We start from the raw sequence: 22018 nt of genomic DNA, 5'->3' as shown, positions 1-22018 counted from the left end.
TCATTTTCAAGCGTGATCGCAGCTGAGTTTGCAGCTGACAATATTTTGGCATATCACCCAACCTTACTAGTCTTCCCATAGTGGGAGTGTCGCATTACTTGGTTTGAGACCTGTCTCCAGCTGTTATTTGACACTGTCATTCTCTCTACTGCTACCGTAAACAATAATCACGGGCACCCAACGCACATGTCACATGACACGGTTTGGTCGATGATACTGTCAAGATTTCATAAAAACGTATAAAACCGTACCACCCTATTCCACAGGTTGAAACCTTGGCCAACCCTTGTGTAAGCTTTCTCGGCTGAATTTGGGCAGAGCCCTGCTGAAATATTCAGGACCAACCTTGGATCCGTTTCCCATGCCTGCAGGTAAATGCAAAATAGTCTGATCAGGTTTCCCGGCATTAGGTCATAGAATTGAGGCCAAACATCGAAATGTCTCATTAGCCACTCAATCAGTCATCGGCACCAAGAATACACCATTTGCTTCATCGGTCAGCTATTTCATTGTCATTTTCAAACATAGGCAAGCCACTTCTCTGTGGCTGCTATCCATTCCATCTCTGTTGAATAGAAAACAATCATTCAATCACCACATATATCAGCTCCCATATCCCCCATTATGGTCACCTTTGCAGTTCAAATGAAGTTGGAATGACCAATAAAAAAAGAACAAAACCTCCAACATACAATGGAGACAGTGTTCTAAGTATCAAATGAATAGTGCATGAGACAGGTTGGCTGTGAGGCAGCGAGCTCACCTGTTAATCCATCTGAGAGCTGGTGTCCTGATAAAAATGCATCTCTGCCAGTCCAACAACTCACAGGTTAGTGCCCAAAGTCCGCCCACTTCCTGTAAAGATATCAAAAGCAACAGGGTGAGAGAAAGTTACATGACGACATGGGAGATTTCATTCATTTGACATGATAATGTGTATGCATGGCATGTGCTTGCTATGATTTTCTCAACCATTTGCCTAAAATATTTTGTTATCATGCTTTGTTTATACAGTAGGAACAGAGGACAATAATGAGAATATAACAGTTAGAAATGGTAGGTGCAATCGCCATAGGTGGGGCATGGTGATGAGCTGAAACACTAACATTCCCTGGCAGAACCACAGGTCATGATCTCTGATAGTGCATACTGAATTATAAATTAGAGAACCACGCTGTGTTGGCTGAAGGCATGCTGAATGACGTTTTATGGGTTCAGTTCAGGCCAATCTTGTGAGGACAAGGATTGAGAGAGAAAACAATAAGAAGAAAGATGGAAGAATGGGGAAGACCTCAGCTCTGCTCTTTTGAGTATTTATGAGGTGTTGCAATGTTAATGCTCATCAAATGTTAAGTCCTCAGCCCTTCAAACATTTATGAAGCATGAATAAACGCTCATCTGGCCTTTTGCCGGTTAAATTGTCCATCAAACCGAAGTGGAACTGATTAAACAATTTTGTGGGCTTCACATATGTCGTATCTTTGGCATCCATGAAAAATGCATTAATTTGAGACATGTGTTCATATTAATCTATTTTATGCCATTTACAAAAAATATATATTTTAGTGTAAAATGACAACTCTCTCATCTCCAATACTTGATACACAAAACACACACTTCATTTATTTGGACTCTGCCTGCCGTAACAACAAATTATGGCCCCTGGACAAAAAAAAGGCTCAGTCAATTAAGGGCAGATTCACACTGATTCAAACAGATTCAAACTGTTCCCAAATACGATTGCCTGGTCCCCGCTGGCCATGATTCACATTGGCCTTGATATTTCCTCACCAGAGTACACTTCATTCAACTGTATTCAACGCTTTCACATTGCATCGATCCGTATCTGAATGCACTTCAATCGGTTCCGAGACTACCTCCATGCAGTCCCAGGAAGGGTTGTGTGATCCACTCCGGGGAACAGTACGCAACATTCACACTACTACAACATCTAAGTGGTCCTGAGTGCGCACCTGGGACCATAGTGTCAGGAGACATCATTTGCATCTAAAAATGTACATTTTCATCTGCAACGTCTTAAGATTCATGGATTGAAGCTATTGAACATTGAGTTTGCCATTCGCCACCAGGGGCTGGACGGGACGCATAGTCAACTATGGAACATTTCACGATGCCCTTGCCTCAGGCCTACAAAGCCATTACTCCTGATCCAGTCCCTGATCATGAGTTCCATGACAGACAAGGCAACAGGATGAACAGCTTACATTTACACTGAAGACTTCTTCTATATACAGTATGCACCACTATACTGGCCACCTGTCTCTCCTCTAGCTTCCGACACAGCTCTCAGGCCCATGTTTGCCCTTGTCACTGAGGACGGAGTGGGGAAGCTTGGGTCAAGGTGGCCGAGACGTGAATCAATACACACTCTCTACGCATGGCCATTTGAGATGTTTGATTGACCACAGAAGAGACAGCCCATGTCACTGGCATAAGTCAGAAAACAATTATAGATTCAGGGACAGTGATCACTTGTAGGTTAGCCTAAAAAAGACAGAGTCTCAAGAGGAACACAAGTTTTATTTCGCTGTGGAAATATAGATCATATTGTCGCTCTTGGTCTCAGGTGTAAATTTCAGGAAATGGAAAAAGGAGACTGTGTTCCACTAGATCCAATGTAGTTATTTAGTCAGAAGCTCTTGTGAATGCATTCAATTGATTAAACTAGAGAAAAGTGTGCTTCTGGCGTTTGGCTCCTCATGTGAAGGACACTGAGACACTGCCGGGCCTCCTCCCAACTGTCCACATCACTTTTGAGTGTAATGTACTGTATATTATTTAGCTTGTATAGTTTTATAGACGTAGGAAGCAATGTAGTTGTATTTCTGTAAATAATTCAAAAATTACCCCGGGTCTTAACCAGAAGTTAGCGAACGGCTAAGCGATCGTCATGCTTCTGTCCTGCGGGAGGCACCTGCCACAATAACCTACCTGACCTGGCGGAGACCTGTGCTCTGAAGAGCACTTAGAATAACCTATACCTGACCTGGCAGAGACCTGTGCTCTGAAGAGCACTTACAATAACCCACCTGACCTGGCGGAGACCTGTGTTCTGAACAGCACAGTAACCTACCTGACCTGACAGAGACCTGTGCTCTGAAGAGCACTTACAGTAACCTACCTGACCTGGCGGAGACCTGTGTTCTGAACAGCACTTACAGTAACCTACCTACCTACTTTTGATTAAAGTTCCTGTTTGAGAACATTTAACAAAAATAAACAAATGCTAGATTAATATTAATATATTAATTAATATGAAAAGAACATGCATTATACAATGAACAAGCAAATATAAATACACACAAAAGGACTGTCACTCACGCAAAATCGGACATGCCCAAAATAGCTACCCAAGGTTGAAAGAGGTTGACAAACTGGGACAAATTGGCTGCAAAATTGCGGATACCTACAGTATATCGACAAACATATTGCTGAACAATAATGGCAACTATATTGGCCAAATCAATATTTCTGTCCGACTCTGCAAGAAGTGGTTTGGGAGGGATGCAGCGAAGGGGGACGTATAGAGTAGTGCCGTTTTAATGATTTGACATATTTAATGATGGTTGGAGGGGAGAACGGGTAAACCATTAATCACTAGGAACCACAGGAGACACAATAGCCTCTCTTTCCCTTTCTGTCCCATCAACCCTCATCTCTCTCAATCTCCATCTCTCACTCCTCACATTCCCAGGAAGCCAATCACATCCCCTGGAGAATTGGTGGTATATGAGCACTGGCTGAATAGAGTGTCCGTAGGTTCAGTCATTAAATTCTAGTCTAGAGAGGCTCGCGTCACGGCAATGTGGAGCACAGATAAATCACCTAGCCAGGAGCCGTGGGTGCATCGCTCCCTCTACCACCCTCCTCCATTCACGCTCCATGTGCAACCCCCAGAGCTAAAAGCTGTAAATCAGCTCCAAAAATACACAGTGCCGAGTCCAGCCACACCTCCAGACATGGTGTCATTGCCAGAGCAGTGGAGCAGACGCTCTGAAACTCTGAGCACAAACATTGCAGCCTGCGCCCAACAATCCATCTACAGCTAGTAAACAGACCTGCAGCCTAATACAGTCAATGATGTCACTGGTGGGCGGTTTTCTGAACTGCCCACAGCCCTCCTATGAGACACAGACTGAGTAGGAAAAAATGGTTGTATTTTATCATGATTGTGAGGACCAATTATATGAAGATAGGTTGAAAAGTGGTGAAGTGGTCCTTTAGTTTAAAAGAGTGCCACTTAATTCAATCCACAAATGCTGGGGACTAGACTAATGTTAACACAGGCTCACTACCTATTCAAATGTACCCCCCATTTACGAACTCGTGTGGAACAGACTGTGGATATTCGGTTAAAGCCCCTAGACTGATGCTGCATTTGGGTTAAGGTTAATCACACACAAAGGCAGGACAACGTAATGGGTAGGCTATGTTGCTCACAATATCTTATTGTTTGATTATCTCCCTCCTCATTACCATACGCAGCGTGCCTCCCGTTAGATAATGTATAGATCGTTTAAGTCTTGATTAAAAGTCTAAAACAAAATTCTGAAGGGAAGAGGATGGATTCCGACGGAAGCTACCGTGACAAAGTGTCAGTTCCATTTGTGCGTGCCTTTGATCCTCCCTCCCCCAAATGCCCCAGGACTGCACTGCGTCATGAAGACAAACCTCAGGAGATCTCAACTGCTGAGAAGGACGGGCAACTGTCACTCAGCATACGGCTGGATCACGAACAGGCCTTTCCCATCAGCCTCTTAAAGAAATAACAGCATGTTTTAGCTCAGTGGTTCGCAAACTTTTCAAGTCGAGACCCAAAAGATGGATTAGACATTTGCCTGGGACCCAAACTAGTGAGAATAGCAGATCAACAAGCGCACAACTCGTCACTTTGCACCGTGTTGCGAGCTTGTAGATCGTCTATTTTCACTACTTCTCAATTATTGTTTTGAATTTATGGAATTTCTTAGATTTGTTTGTTTGTTTTAAAATTACTTGAATTTATTTTTATATAAAAAAAATCTTTTAAAATGTAGTTAAAGAAAATTTGTCGTGACCCATAAACATTGGTCTGTGACCCACAAAGGGTCCCGACCCACTGTTTTTCTAAGTGTTTTAGCTTGTGACTCGCTGCTGTGAGCAAAGATCCCCTGTGCTGCTGAAGCTGTGGCAAGCTGGAGACTCAGCAAGCAACAGAGCTGTGGAACGTCATCCAAGCAATGGACTCACTCTAGCACACAACACCCAACACAGAAGACAATTAAATTATTCATGCTGGTGCTGTGGGTGCGTAACAATGGCTTAACACAGGGGAAAGCTGAAAGTGGAACTAGGATGGGATGTGCGTGTGCTCGCGCGCATGAGCAAGGACATACGCGAGGCCATGCTAAATGTCAGTGGTCGGTGGAGAGCACATTTTCTATCTCAGCATTACTGTCAGCTACACTGTGATGATTTACAAGCTGTGTGTGCAGATACGAAGCATTATATCTGGTCTGTCGGGTCTGGGACAAGTGTTCCACTTCCTGGACCGGTGATAAGAGTGGGTTGAGTCCAATGGCCTGATCAGCCTAGTATTTAGTATACAAGTCTTTCTAATCCATCAGCTAGTAGAGTGGTCGGATGACATACGACACCAATTGTGAGAAGCATTTTAACACATGCAGGACTTTGTGATTAGGCATTTAAGGTCAGCGCACCAACTGATTGAATCACTGCAACATCCTGGCTGGGTTAGGTTGAATGTCCTTTTAACCCATACCCAGGCTGTATTTGCGATAAAAAAAAGACAGAGATAAAAATAACAGATAACTGATATCAGCTCCAAGGGCTTATAACATAGCAGTAGCTGATCAATCAGCACAAGCAAAAGGTTCTCACGCGCACGCATGCATGCACGGGGGGATGAATCAATGATCACCAAGAAATGTGTCACACCCTTGGCCTTCGGGAACCAACCTCATGCAATGACAAATGCCCATAGTTGATTTTCTACAATGACCTCAGAGTAACACAAGACTATGTACGTATCCACTCATCACACTCCTCCGCGTCATCAGTGCCCATACCCGAGGCGGGGTTGGAAAAAGGGCCTTTCTGTGTGAAGTTTGCATGTTCTCCCTGTGTCCCCTAGGGTAGGTACCCTCACAAAAAACATGCAGTAATCCTGGTGAAAAGAAGCAGCTTCGACTCCTCATGCATAGAAGGAGCATGAGGTAGTGCCCAGGATTACATTAGATAAATCGACACTGAAAGAATGGGTTGCAAAATCGTGGGATAAAAATTATAGTTAAAAAGAAAAGTGGCTGAATGTACAGTGTATGTATGTACTGTATGTATGAAGGTAAACTAGGTATGCTATAGATTGTCTTGCTATTCATTCCATATATCATTATGTTATGTGAGTGACTCATTATTTTACCTGGGATGTATTGTTTGACATTTAAAAAAATAGTTGCGAGTGTCTCAAGTGACCCAAGATTAGTCAGTGACATCGCCGTTATGCGACATGGTACATTCGACAGCGGACGGCAAACGTTAGAGACTTCCTATAAGCATAATCCTAGAACAGAGATGGCGCTCGGGATGTTTGGGTCGTACTGGGAAAGGCTCATCGGATCCTTGCTGGCGAGGCTTATCCATCACTCCCCGGGCAGCCTGGGTGCAAAGAAAGTGATCCAAGTCACAAGTTCACAACTGACATTTATGTAATTTGTTCTTTTGATGTTTAATACATTTGTTGCTATTGACAGGTATACTCGTCCTATAAATTAATTATGTGAGGTGCTCATGGCGACTAGGCTCGTTTGATATCGCTATAAGTGAAATCGGCCACGTGGCTTCACCACGCTCCCAAATAGCACACCACGAGGGGTGCCCTGAAATGTTATCTAGACCGGGGGCTCCTACTAGTGTAAATCCGGGCCCGAGTGAAGAGGGGCGTCGCTCCAAATATGGTGGTGTCACGGACAGTGTTCTCTTCTCTGCTGTGTTCTACCGGGGAGGGGAGGGAAAGAGAGGGGCACATAGGTTGGTGAACCAATAGAGAGCCGGCATCCGTTTCCAGCGCTAGTTTGATTCGCCCCTCTATGCCAAGAAAAGCTTGGGTACTTTCAGGCTAGTGATTTATTAGCAACAGTGATGTAGTGAGGTGACCTCTTGATCCCAATGACAAGCACAAACGAGGGGGATTTGATTTAACATTTTCATTTACCAAGGATGGAAACACAGCCACACCTAAAATGGACAATTGAGAACAACATACGATTTGTGCTCCATTCCTATAGCAACGAGTTCTGTGTATTTCCATCACAATGAATAAATAGGCTGTATTCACGTACATTCTTCTACATCCCGAAACAACAATTGCCACTGTCACAAGCACAGCCATCTACCATGCCCCTTCATCCTAGTTAAGTACTTGTGATAATGACTACAGTCCTACTAACTGCTCGATTAATGTAATTGCAGTAAGAAGAGGCTATCAAGTTCTCCCCTCGCTGCCAGGCCTTGCTCTCATCTTCTTACTACCCTAGAATTATTGATCACTACTGTCCACCCATTATCCTCCATCCTCATCTCTATCTGGGTCAAATGCATAACATTTTCTCCTGCCGTACCTTGTATTTTACTATTTTTCAGTCACAGACGATGAATCCATGATTTCTGGTAGTCTATTTACTTGTCACAACCTTGTACCTTACATGATGCACATCAGGTCCAACCCGGATTAAATTGCATTTATGATAGCCCAAGCCCAGTCCAGCCTGTGACCTAAAGTTTGACACCTCTGCCATAGATCATTCAGTGTGTATTGTCTGGAATTCATGCAAAACCGTCAGTAGAACTATTTGCCTGTCCTGTCCTTGCTGTTGACAGATGGAGGAAGAAGACGTGAGTTCACACTGCCCATCTGGATAAACATCACTGAGCCTCTCCACTGATCCAACAACAGATAGGCTAATCACAAAAAAATACAATTGTAAAAATGCACACTCCGGTATAATCAAGCCAACCAGGTACATGAAATCAAGCAAATAAATATGTATTCTACTAGGAAATAAAGAACAATGGCGGCAAGAGGGAACAGGGAATGCTATGTATGAATAATCCAACATACAATTTGATTCATTATGTTTAATCACACTGTACAGGAAGCAGTGTTTCAGTGCACCTTACAGGCACCAGTCCGGTACAGAAACATGTGTGGGTGGAAGTCACTCACTTCCAGTAGCTCCAGATCAGATCAGTGGCGAGAGAGATAAACGATTCCAGTCACTGCTGGGCCCTCTCTCTTCCTCTCCATTTTAATGTCCATTGGGAGATGCATTCATCATCACTCCAGAAGGGCCAGGGTGAGAATCCAATCTCCACTATGTGGCTACCGCATCGTTCCCAAGGAGCCCCCCAGGCAGCCCCAGCGCATGAGTGCCATAAACTATTCTGTTATAATACAAAGTGTGACCGTGGAATAAACTGGGGGAAAGGTGGCAGTTCAATTAGCGGAGCATATTAGAGGAAAAACCTCTTTAAAAAAGGAAAATATCTGCTATTGAATCTAATCAGTGCAGATAGGCTGACAGCTGCTGGAGCCTTGCCACTGCAGCCAAGCTGCACCAGACAGTGTGGGTGGGCGTCGCTCAATTAACAACCTGTCAAGCTTAGCACCGCTTTTGCGTCACACACCTGATTCATTAGGATCCAGGCACAGAATAGCTACCATCCACCACCTGTCTGTACTCACAAAAGGTCCTGCAGGCAAACGTTTTGCATATTGTTCCAATGTGTTTAATTGTCCAATGAAATCTGTTACAAGATGAATGCCGTTCCACAGTAAAGGCAGTAAAAGCATAGCAAACTTTATATGCTTTTTTTATTTAAATAATGAAATCTTCCCTAATGCAATCATTCCTTCACAGTTTAACAACTCCAAACTAATTTTAACAATCAGTGGGGGAGCATGCCTGGAAAGGCGTAAAAGGAGGAGACGATTCAATTTAATTCAAAGCGTGCAAGTGATTACATTCTATTACATGGTGGGAAACATGAGGGCACGACTGGCCTTTTAAACAACCGTACTGTCCCTGAACACCCCTGCCCGGCCCCCGCCACATCACTCTTAATGGGATTTTACAACATTAACATTCTTCCTGAGTCAGCATCACACACATATGCACACTGGCAAAACACAGCACCCCTAGTGAAACAAGCCTGAGTTGGAGTGAGTGAGTGTGTGTGTGTGTGTGTGTGTGTGTGTGTGTGTGTGTGTGTGTGTGTGTGTGTGTGTGTGTGTGTGTGTGTGTGTGTGTGTGTGTGTGTGTGTGTGTGTGTGTGTGTGTGTGTGTGTGTGTGTGTGTGTGTGTGTGTGTGTGCGTGCGCGTGTGCGTGTGCGCGTGTGCGCGTGCGTGTGTGAGTGAAACAGGGGAAGGGGCATGACTGGGCACGAATAAGAATTACTGGATGCACACTCTACAGCGAATGTGTTCTCACAAAAACGAGCAGGCGGAACAAAGGGCGATCAGGGGAGGTTAGGTGTGTCTCCTCTGTGGGGATTGCCATACCTGATACAGTAGCATGAGACCTGCATGTTCACAGATGGAAAGCATTCATCATATTTGTCACAAGAGGAAAAGGGAGACAGGCAGAAGGTCATTTGGAGGGGGCAGGGCTAAAGGAGCGAGTGAACCCTATCGGCTACCATGGCTGCAGGGACATCGACCGGAGAGATTTGGATATTCTCGTTAAAAATAATTCTCATTCGCCAAAGTATTATTTGTGCAGATGTCACATCTGTCAGATACAGTAGCCTTCCTCTTCAAGAGACAGTAGGTGACACTTAACTCGAGATTAAAAGTGCAGCCCGTCTTCAAATGCTCTGGTTTACTTTTGATCACGGATGACTCATTTTTAACAATTTGAGAAAGAAAAAAATCAACTACATCCATTTTTGAGCACTGGCTAGGGAAACAAGAGAATGACAAAAATGGCAGAAAATGAGAACACTGAAAAGGAGAGCCTCTTGATTATTTCCGTGCCAGCGAATGATGCTTGACACAATAGAGGCCAGGGAGCGACACCACAATCATTTGTCATCATCATTTACCCAAATATACCAAAGTAGAGCTGTCATAGCAATACAGTATGTGCCCAAGTGATCCAATTATACCTCCATGAAGTGTTTAAATCAATTTCTGACTTGTGATGCATACATTGTGCTAGCCTTATAATATTGTATTCTCCCAGGCACAGTGTTATGGAGGCAGTGAGACCCAGTAATAGTGGGTGCGCAACTCTGTCGAGTGACTTCCGACATAGCTCAAAGTGAAGTGGCATTGTGGCATTTTATTGTACGTTTTGTTTTATGTCACATAGATCTTGCTCAGGCACAATGCACCTGGAAACTGGTATCCCTCCTCCCTAATCAAATAGCTTTGGATTTACTTCAAGGCCATGCACACACAAGACTGACAAGAGCGAAAACAAAGTCAGGGAAAAGGGTCTAAAGGAGGGATACAGAACAAACTGAGGAGAAGGGTAGCCTCGGTCCCAGCCATACTCATCTGCGAAGAGAAAAGACTGGTCACAACCTAAGGCAGAGACGGTATCGGCAGAAGTTCGGACCAGAACATCCATCAGATGTATTTCCCCCGGATGCGATATTTTTTCGACCAATCACAATTAGGGCTGTCAAAGTTAACGCACTATTAACTAGTTAACTCACAATCCTTTTAACGGCACTATTTTTTTTAACGCGTGATTAACGCACTGTGAAGTTTGACAGAATGGTTGAGAGATGCATGGCAATTTTACACTGAAGAGTTGAATAATTGTTAAACAGCTGCATTACTTAAGTTAATTTAAGTCTACACAATTAGAAAACTTAGAAAACATGTTATTTTGATCAACATGGCCTGTTATCTCTCGTAATGGTACCATTGGCCAACATCAATACAGTTCTTTAGTTTGGGTCTGGAAGGCTAAATGTCATCAAATGGTGGTCCGTGGCTCAAATGCAGAATAAATAGTGGACCTTGATATGAAAAATCTTGAAAACCACTGATTGAAAGTATATTTAGAACGGATAAAAAATATGCGATTAATTTGCGATTAATCACAGTTAACTATGGACAATCATGCGATTAATCAGATTAAATATTTTAATCGATTGACAGCCCTAATCACAACACTTGTTTCATTCACATGTAAACTGATTTGTAAAGCGTCAAAATATTTTCCTTGAGCGGTACAAAAGTCCTGCAACTTCCGCCCCCAAAAAATAGATAACGTCTACAGCGTAGGTCTTGCCCAGCATGGGAGAAGGGGCAGCTGACTACCTGCCATCACCCTGTCAGACATCGGATCACTACAGAACAAGACTGAGCAGCTTTCCAAAGTTTCCACACTACTGAGTTTCGACTCAAGACTACCGGCAAACTAGTCTTCTGTTTTACAGAGACATGGCTATGGCTCTCTGTCTCTGAGGACATGGCTATGGCTCTCTGTCTCTGAGGACATGGCTATGGCTCTCTGTCTCTGAGGACATGGCTATGGCTCTCTGTCTCTGAGGACATGGCTATGGCTCTCTGTCTCTGAGGACATGGCTATGGCTCTCTGTCTCTGAGGACATGGCTATGGCTCTCTGTCTCTGAGGACATGGCTATGGCTCTCTGAGGAGTCGGACATAAGATATTTTCATGGTTTTAACATACACTTTGACAGAGACTGGAGTTGATGGAGTGGGCTTCGTAGAATCGTATGGCATTCAACAGTGGGCAACAGACTCTACAGTGAGAGACAGTTCTTCAAGCGGCAAGCACTAGTATGAACTGATGAACAGATCACTGTTATTTAGTACCCGGTCTGATTTCACACTAGATGCTAATAGAAGGCAGAGCTGTCAAACGAACTGGCAAACAGCCCATATTCCTACTGTTGTTCTTCTGACCACATCATTCTGTTACTGCCCAAGCACAGTAGGCCTACAGCACAACTGACCACATCATTCTGTTACTGCCCAAGCACAGTAGGCCTACAGCACAACTGACCACATCATTCTGTTACTGCCCAAGCACAGTAGGCCTACAGCACAACTGAAAAGAAGTGCACCCATGCCAAAAAATACTTGAGTGATCTTAATTTACTGCCATATATAGAGAGATCTTATGTTATACTGCGTTTGTTAGCTCTAGGACACTGAGCATGTCAAATAACACAAAACCCGATGGAAGGAATCCACCATAATGCCATTCCCCAAAATCACACATGCCAAGGATCTGAATGACAACAGGCCAGTTGCCCCGACACCAGTGCTGTGTAAAACTAGAAAACTAGAGTGTGGTTGCCGCAGTGGCTTACATATGCCCCTCCCACTAATATTGCCAGCCAATTACAATGTCGCGTCACCCCTGTGATCATGCGCAAGAAATTCGGAGGGGATTTAACCCCCGAAATTCTGCGTTGATTAAGCCACCCTCGACATGTGATTCAGATTTGAGATGGATCGGACATTCCGTGCGTGAATTGTGGCGTTTTTTGTAAAATAGGCCCCTCCCACTAAATTCGGAAGTCGATTACGGCCGAACGATACAGAAGATTTTTGTGAGATTTGGACAAAATCTGTAGGAGGATCAAAAAGTGTGTTTTGAACAAAATTCAAAATGGCGGGAAATCTATCTAGACACAAATGGGCGTGGCCTATATGGGGAGATGCGTCATATTTTTGATTTTACGACCTATGGTTCAAGAGTTATACCCCAAAAGGTAAAGTTGGCTGTTATAGCGCCACCATGAGGCTGAACGATATAGTTCTACGGTAATTAATTTTAGTAATTATTATGAATCTCTCCTCCAAGTCTTGTAAGTATAGCCCTTACGGTCTCAGAGGAAAAAATACTTGAAAGTGAGTTTTTGCATTTTCCCATTCATGTCTATGGGGAAATTTAATTAATTAATATCAATTAAATTATCCAACAAATGTCTTAGCAAAATACAAGCACACGTCGTTTTGACATATGGCTCGAGTGTGTGCGACAAAAACTGTGGGAGGAGTAACACGACAAAATAAAGCTAGCACAAAAGCAATAGCATGGTTGCCCTCAGGGCAACCACACTAATAATACGGAATAAAGTGTTACAATTACAAGAGTCTGGTTGCCCTTTCGGGCAACCACACTAATAAACGCATTGTTGTATTCATGGACTTTTCTGCTTTTAACACAACACACAGTCACAATTACCCTACATCACCGCCTAGTGGTGTTTCAGGTCAACCCAACACTGGTGGAGTTGTTGTCTCCACCAGGCCGAAAAAAGGCATGGGGGGAGAGTATTTTTGCACTCCGTCCGTGCGTCCGTCCGTCCGTGTGTGTGTGTGTGTGTCCGTGAGCAGCTAATCTCGGCCACCGTTAACCCGGTCGATGCCAAATTTTGCACACACACTCCCTGGATGCCAACGATGAACCTCTGCCCCAAACTTTCCAGAACGGCCTGTTATAGCGCCACCAGGAGGCCGCTTTGTGCAAAACAAGTTTTTGCACAGTACACCTACAGATTTTGTCCAAACATCACGCAAATTGGTACACAGTCTCTCTAGAGCCATTCAACGAAACCGGTCTTTCAGATTTCTCAGACTCCATCCTGATTTACTTTTGTTGCCCTTTTATCCAACCACCAGATGAAGGCAAGCTGCAATGTCCTACATTCCTATCCTGGTGGAGACCTGTGCCCAGAAGGGCACTTTTTCTAGTTTTTATAGCAGTTTATTTTTTTGCCAGGTGCTTGAAAAGCTATTGTAACTCCCTCCTCACTGGCCTACCGGCATGCACACTTAAGCCTCTCCAACTGATCCAAAATGCCGCCGCTCACTTGGTCTTCAACCAACCAAAATTCTCACGTCTCCCCCCTTCTCCGCTCCCTTCATTGGCTCCTGGTCGCTGCCCGCACAGAATACAAATCTCTGATGCTGGCATTCACAGCAACCAAACGTATGACTCCCGCATATCTTGCAAGTATGATCGAACCCTACAAACCCTCTCGTACACTCAGATCAGCCAACGCAGGGAAGCTGTAAGTACCGTCACTAAAAACGGCGGGATAGCACTCCACACGTCCCAAACTCTTCTCCCTTCTGGCTCCAAAACTATGGAATGCACTTCCCATTACAATCAGAACTGCAGCCTCACTCCCAACCTTCCACTGTAGTCTGAAAACCCACCTCTTCAGACTCCATCATGGCCCGTAGCACTTGCCCTAGCCACAACATTTTTATGTAGACATAGCACTATAAAGTATACATGCATAGTTCCATTATATTGATATCCCACTGTTACGTTCTTAGTTTACGTATGATTCATGATAACTTAACTACTTTTTATGTATGTGATGTATTGCCATGCTTTTTTGTTCTTGCTTAATGTAAATCGCGCTGGATTAAGAGCGTCTGATAAATGCCTAGATTGTTATTACCCATAAAAGCCATAGTCTGAACGGCCGGCATAAAACCCATACTGACTCTGCCGCAACGTGAAGCCGTGAGCTGAGGCAGAGGCACACAAACTGATTATACTGTAGATGTTTAACGAGAGCTTTCTGCACCTGGCAGTTATGACTCGTCATTCTTGTTATTTTTACACACACACACACACACACACACACACACACACACACACACACACACACACTCTCCAACTCAGGCTTGTTTCACTAGGGGTGCTGTGTTTTGCCAGTGTGCATATGTGTGTGATGCTAAATGGTGCATTTATATAGTGCCTTTATCCAAGGTGCTTTACATGGATTGTGCATTACATTCACCCATTCATACACCGATTGCGGCGGAAGCCATGCAAGGTAACAACCAGCACATCGGGAGCAATTTGGGGTTCAGTGTCTTGCCCAAGGACACTTCGACATGTTCGAACCGCCGACCCATGGATCATTGGACGACCTGCTCTACCTCCTGAGCCACAGTCGCGCCATACATACACATGTAGTATGTAGATCCCTCTCTCACCCCCTCCACCAATCCTTCCAATTACTGCCATCAGGTCGACATTAGTCTTGCATTGCCAGATAACAATTCCACAATCTCCGAATGCTATATAGTCTGGAACTACAGTACACTTCCCGAAATCCGAGTAAGGAAGCTGCCATTTCCGTTCACAAAAACATATTTTAAAATATCTTTACATTTTAGGCCCAGGCCGTAGCGTCTGGGCACCGGACTGGTAATCCAGTCGCAGTGTGCCGCGGGTTCGACTCCCGGACCCGACACGGCCTTTACTGCATGTCATCCCCCCATCTCTCTCCCGTTTCCTGTCAGCCTACTGTCTGTCCCTTCAAAAATCAATAAAAGGCGTAAGCCGCAAAAAAATATCTTAAAAAAAATATATATATATCTTTACATTTTATTTTTTTTATTTCCATTTCTGCTGAGCAGCAAGCTATATGTGCAGATGTTTTCTAAAAACGGAAGTGGGGAGGAGGCTTACTTCCGCTTTATATTTTACTCATGATAGAGCTTCCGTTGCTCCAGAGTCTGTATGGCGGTAGCATTTGAAAATTGCAGGAGGAAACGTTCTGGCCACACGAGACTAGGTCGACATGAAAAGCATCTACAAAATAGATGTAATATTAATATAAATAATGTATATGTACTCCCTCTAAACAAATTACTCAATTCTAACCTGTAGTGTTTAACACTGTTCTTGTCGTTTTAGCTGTGCGGGAATGAAGCAAAGGGATGTAACAAAACCACACCATTGAACAATACACTAGGTGTGCGTTCCCTACCCTATATTGTAACTGCAATTGGGACAACTTTATTACATTCTCACTATTGCAAACGGTGTGTTGTGGCAAATTGACTACTCTATCACTGTCTGGATGTCCAGGACCAAAGAACACTCTCTAATGAAGCCCCCTTCAGTGAGTCACAAACAGATCAAGATTAATGCATGCCATACGCAGTCCCAACTGTAATGCCCAGAAACACCTAAACCATTGGCAGTGGCACTCACACAAAGTTGGCCAGCAAAGAATATTCATCCCTGCCAATTGGGGCTGGACAATTAACTGAAAATGTATCGAAAACCGACATTTAGAACCTCTTAACGACTTATACATTTTTGCTCATGTGCTCATGATAACCGAGAAGTAGGGTTCCCACTGAGAATCTTTTGGTCTAATAGACGTCTAATATTCATCTAAACTCTAAAGGGCCGTCTAAAAATGCGATAAAAAACGTCAAAAAAAGGTTATTTCAACTCAGGATACACATTTTGTCTAATCAGGAGAGAACTCATACAGGATAAACAAGTGAAATTGGAAGTGATGAGTTTGACACAAAGAAGCTGATAAATTGGTACTGAACTCAGCATGCTGTTGACACCAGCCCCATACATGTACTCAAGTGAGGGCAAGCTTCCATGCTGGTGCTTCACTAGTCTCGCGTAGCCACTAGCCAGACAACTATTGCGAGAGGCAACAGTCTGGCAACACGAGATTAGTGCTTAACAGAAGCTTCTGCGTGCGTCACATCACAGGGTGGACGTTCGGAAAATAACATGCTGTGATTGGCCAGTAGTTACTTGAGTACGCCACAGTGAGCGAGTTCCCGCTCCGAGCAGCCGATGGCCCCACTGTCATCTAAATTTGGCATGCCATGATGGACGGAATAGCCCCGTTTCCAAAATGCACATGATGACGCTAGCATGATGTGTATTGTGTACACTACAATACATGACATGAACAGACTGGCTCAAGCAGGCGCACATCACTTCTACTCAGCCAAAGGAAGCCAATTAAAACTAGACAATTAAAACTGATGGAGGCATCGTTTTCAAAAAGCACACAGTCCATCCACCAAGGCCAGAGATGAGGTCAGAGGTTAAGTGATGTCATGGAGGTTATGGGGTCAAAAGCCAGATGGTAATAGTTTAGAGAGTAACTGAGTAAGGGCATAGGCCATATGGGGAACAATAGGTGTTTCGAATGTAGGTGGTCCCTGTGTGGAAATTCAAGCCAACTCTCAACTTGTTTCTGCAGATAATTCAGAAGAACAAAACAACACCTTGGCTAGATTAAACATATTCTCTCTCAACCACAGAAAAGACAAACAATTATCCATTATATCTGCCAGCTATCCCTTCCATCTTACCATCTGCTGTGCTTCACCCGCCCACACAGAATTCCTCACTGAACACTTGATCTGGACAGTAGCCTGTCAGGGCCCTGGAGGGCAAGGCAGATGGTGTGTGGTTACAGGCAAAACATTTAGCCTTTGAATAGCATGCAAACAGACATCGATTCAAACGGGAACAGCATCCTATATCCATTATCCACACATGTTGTGTTTGCTCACGTGCCTGGGAACAAAACAAAACAATCCATAGTGTTGCAAAGTTTCCCATTAAAAAGTAGCCTAGATCCTGAGAGTGAAAGGTATACCGACCAATGACCACACAGTTAACCAGCAACAACCATTGAAAGAAATGTTCAAATGCAGGAAAGTGTTCTTGTTTATATAAAAGGTATTCCGGTTTCTTCTTGGTGGTGTCTCTGTCTCATGTTACGACGAATAACAGCAGCCCAGATCAACGTAAAGAATAACTCAGTTTTCTTGTAACATTGGCTAAATGGGTCTCTAACATAAAAGAGCCACATCAGTATATATAATGACTCAAAAACACAGGTAGGCAAAGTTGTAAACACAAGTTTTGGCGTTTAACGGTACAGGCAGCGTAACAGAATGTAATAAGGTGATTATTATGCGTATTGTCGGCAACAAAGACGGTCAAAGAATATGCGAGATACTTACACTACAGTCATGTGCGCCAATGTATCAACCATGGACCCTTGTCTCGGCCGACAAATATCTCACGACGCCAAGTTTCCTCTTTCTCGCTCAAAACAGTCGGGGCAGACTTGTTTGTTTGTTTTCGTCGAAGGGATTTGTGTAGCGACGTGTGTAGTAGCCTACTTATTACAAAGTCCGCTAAATAAGAACAGAAAAAGAAAAAAGAGAGCGCTAGACAGATAACATTGCATTGGAGACGTGTTGTTTATGGTATGTGTGTCTGAGCAGGATTTTCCCGTCGGTCGGCTCTCTTTGTTCCCTCAGCCACAGACGTTCGTGTGTGTGTGTGTCTGTGTGTGTGTCTGTGTGTGTAGGAGACGCGCTGATTGGCCACGTCGCTGCTAGAGGGACGGGATCAGCACTAGGTGATGGAGACACGAGCGTGGAAGCCACTTGACTGTCTAACTGTCTTTTGTGCCCTTTCCCTTGTAGAATTACTACCCCCCCGGCCTACGTCGTGGGCCATATGCCACTAAATTGGATTATTAGCTCTAACTCATTAGCTAACGAGTTTGAAGGGAGACGGAGACCTGTACTGTATAGGATGACATGCTGTGCAGTGCTGTCGACCTATGGAAGACCATGCGTCATCATTTTATAAACACACACATAAATACACAATTAGCCTAAACAAACAAATACATCATGTGTTTTTATTTATTTAACAATGTTGTTTCTTTGTTTCGTTTTTTTATGGTATATAAAATACATGCTTTATTTATTTTTTACTTTGGTTATGGTGGCACATGATCCTCCGACCTCCATACATATTGGCATGATAAAAGGAAGCTCCCCCCCTGCACGTGCCTAAATAGCCTAATAGACTTATTAGTATTGTAGATTAAGAACCCAACTGTTTTGAGAGAACATTGTGTGCCTGCTCCCACACATTGTCTATTCCCAGAATAACATATTATTTTAGTTATACATCCTTGGCATCCAAGTGTGTGCGTGCGTGCAGCTCAGGTGTCAGGTGCAACTTGACCATAAGGAGTAAATATTCCAAGTCAGCATTCTTATCTACTTAAATTTATGACTTGATTATGATTAATGTCTCCCACTTTCTGTCCTCTATCTATCACCACAGAACGCTTTCTGTGTGTTCCTCATAAAGTCAGAGACATAATCATAATTCACACAATACAAGCACTCTTCCAAATGGAGATGAGTCACAACCTTCATAGTTCATACTGCGAGTGTGTGCAGTGCATGTGTGAATTTGTGAAAGTGCCATGTGCACATATGTGTTGGTGGGAGTCAATCTGTGCGAGTGAGTGAGTGAGTGAGTGAGTGAGTGAGTGTCTGTGTGAGTGAGTGAGTGAGTGTGTGTGTGTGTGTGTGTGTGTGTGTGTGTGTGTGTGTGTGTGTGTGTGTGTGTGTGTGTGTGTGTGTGTGTGTGTGTGTGTGTGTGGCCTTGAGTGCATGTGTGTGCCCCTCTGTCTGTCTGTCTTTTGGCACAAACCTCAGAGACAGTTGCCATGAGTGGCGGTCTCTCAGAACCGCCTGAAACTTCCACAAACCCTCAGACACCCATGTTTCATCATCTGGTTCCCGTTGTCTCTTAGTCTGCCTTTCATTATGTCTTCTCTTTCATTCTTCTCTCTCTCGCACACACACGCACGCACACGCACACACACACACACACACACACACACACACACACACACACACACACACACACACACACACACACACACACACACACACACACACACACACACACACACACACACACACACACTCTTCCTGCACTCTGTGGATCTTTCTCTCATGACACTGCATACTGCATATAATTGAACACTGTATTCGCCAGTCAAACAATGTCACCAAGCCACCATGAGGTTTTCAGTTCCTCAAGAGCACATTGTCTCCAACTGGCTGAACTCCCTTTCACTTTGCCTCGCTTATGTGTGGGTGATCTCGTATGTTTGTGCATGGGAAAGAGAGAAAGTCCCCCCACACACACCCACACTGTTTCATACACCCATGGGGGTTCAGACAAAGCTGAAGTTGAGTTTGCTTGTCTGTTTTATGAGTAGGCTATGTGTTGTGCATGTGTGTGCTTGCACGCCGCCGTACATGTATGGATACCATATGTTGTGGCTGTGGTTTTTGTCAGACCACATTGTGGGCGGTTACAGCGGTATAGATATCCGAAGCCACACTAAACTTTCCCGTTGTGAGTTTGAATATTGCCTATGAGAGATTAAACACCAGGGAACTAGTATAGATCCCTGGGGGTCCCCAACTTAAAGTAAAGCGTTTAAGCGGTTAAAATCAAAGCTGGATCCATTAGAATGCAGTTTTCTGCTCAAGTGCTCAGCCAATCATTGAGTCACCTGGAAGAGGAAAATGAGAGAGAGAGAGAGAGAGAGAGAGAGAGAGAGAGAGGATAAGAGCAATTAGAAGTAAGAGGAACGGCAGGTTGGGACAAAAAGCTGACAACAGCAAGTAACAAAGAAAAGTTTCCCAGGAATTATGATGAAAACCATTCTGGCTGAGTTTTTCCCCCCAACAGAAGACCAAAAACACCACAGCCTAAGAAAGGTCCACAAGGCCTTTTAAACCCAAATTAATACACTGATTTCCCTTCTATGCCATTTTCCCCCAAGCCAAAGGTAAACAAGGACTCAGCCTGCCAGCTACATCTTTTTTTATGCTGTCGTTTCATTGCCCATTGCAATGTTGCTAGCATGTGCAGCAGTACCTTTGGGCATCTGCCCCTTTAGAATACTCACATGAAATGCCTGAGGTCTTATTTGGGGTAATGTTGCTGATGTGGGATACCTGGCATACCATGTCATTTATAGCTAAACATTGCTCTCAAAATGTTTTTGAAAACACGATTCAGTAACCTAAAATTGATTCTACCGGTATTTGATCAACTCACCTCCTTGTTTTCTGACTGTGCTGCAGCTGGGCAGGTGGCCTGCGCAACGCTTTATGCAATACTTTCATTACCGTAAGCAAGAAAATACCTTGTTATATTTAGTTAGTTAGTTATTTATTAATGAAGTAGCCGTGTAATAGCTAGCTAGGTCCCTACTGACCTTCCAGGAGCCCATTGAGCCCAATGTTACTGCATGTGCTTTCATGGGGTGTCACATAGAACAGCAGCACCAGCCATCATTACAGTTTCAGCCCCAACGTCCTGGGTTCCAATCAGCTCAGAGGCGCGCCGTCAGAAGCGGACTTGAGCCACAAGAGGTATACCACAGAGCGAGCTGGTTGTGGTCCTGTGGATACAAGCGGCCGAAATGAGTTTTCTCAGATGGGTGGCTGGCATCTCCCTTGAGAGATAGGGTGAGTTCAGTCACGTGAGAGAGACTCAGAGTAGAGTCACTGCTTCTTCGCTTGGAAAGGAGCCAGCTTAGGTGGTTCGGGCATCTGGTTAGGATGCATCTCGAGTGTCTCCCTACGGAGGTCTTTGATGCATGTCCTACTGGGAAGTGACCCCGGGGCAGACCAAGGATCAGATGGAGGGATTATAATTATCTCCAAACTGGCCTTGGAACTTCCTCCCCAGGAGGAAGTTACTAATGTTGCTCTGGAGAGGGAAGTCTGGAGTTCTCTAGTGGAGCAGCTGGATACTGCAGTTAAACAAACATTGACAACGTGAAACGTCATGCACTTTACTTACTTACACCTATTATCCCTTCTAGGCTTAGGCCGTCTACAAGAGTTTTCCAAGCAACTCGGTCCTGAGCCAACACCTCCAGCTGTCCCCAAGTGTTATACGTTGTCCATGTACAGTAGGCCTACATCTAAGTCTGCGTACTTGATATGTATTGTGTACTGCCTGTACTGTAGCATACTTTATAGATAGGCTACGAGACATGATAATCATGTCAAGTACACTGTATCTCAAGTTCAAGTACACAGACTTAGATGTACTGTACATGGACAACTTATAACACCAGGTGTGGCCCATATTCTTGCAACTATACATTTATTGTTGTAGTTACTGTACTGTGCTCTGTATTGTAGTGTACTGTGCTGGGCTCTGTACTGTACTAGAGAAATGTTACCGCGTGGGAGCTCCCAGGGGATCCCTGGAACATCCAGACCCCCAGGAACAGGCCCTGTTATGGCGAGCCTTCCCGCGTCTGAAAACAGCTGAGAAATGACAGTTACCGTCTTGCAGCT

At 44.1% G+C, this 22018-nt stretch overlaps 1 protein-coding gene across 2 annotated transcripts in view; it reads right to left on the bottom strand.

Annotated features, from left to right (window-relative positions):
* LOC310864095 (SPRY domain-containing SOCS box protein 4-like) overlaps positions 1 to 18058 on the bottom strand; it is a 56343-nt gene extending 38285 nt beyond the window's left edge. For both annotated transcript variants that reach the window (XM_083772655.1, XM_083772656.1), the window contains exons 1-2: positions 17834 to 18058; positions 764 to 855 (exon numbers count right to left, since the gene is read on the bottom strand). The gene's annotated coding sequence lies outside the window, so the exon portion shown is untranslated. The remainder of the gene's footprint in view (positions 1 to 763; positions 856 to 17833) is intronic.
* Positions 18059 to 22018: the final 3960 nt, after the last annotated feature.

This window comes from Protomyctophum parallelum (assembly GCF_964188405.1).
Source record: "Protomyctophum parallelum genome assembly, chromosome: 9".
In the NCBI taxonomy this organism is placed as follows: Eukaryota; Metazoa; Chordata; class Actinopteri; order Myctophiformes; family Myctophidae; genus Protomyctophum; species Protomyctophum parallelum.
This window is presented reverse-complemented; position numbering and strand designations above follow the sequence as displayed.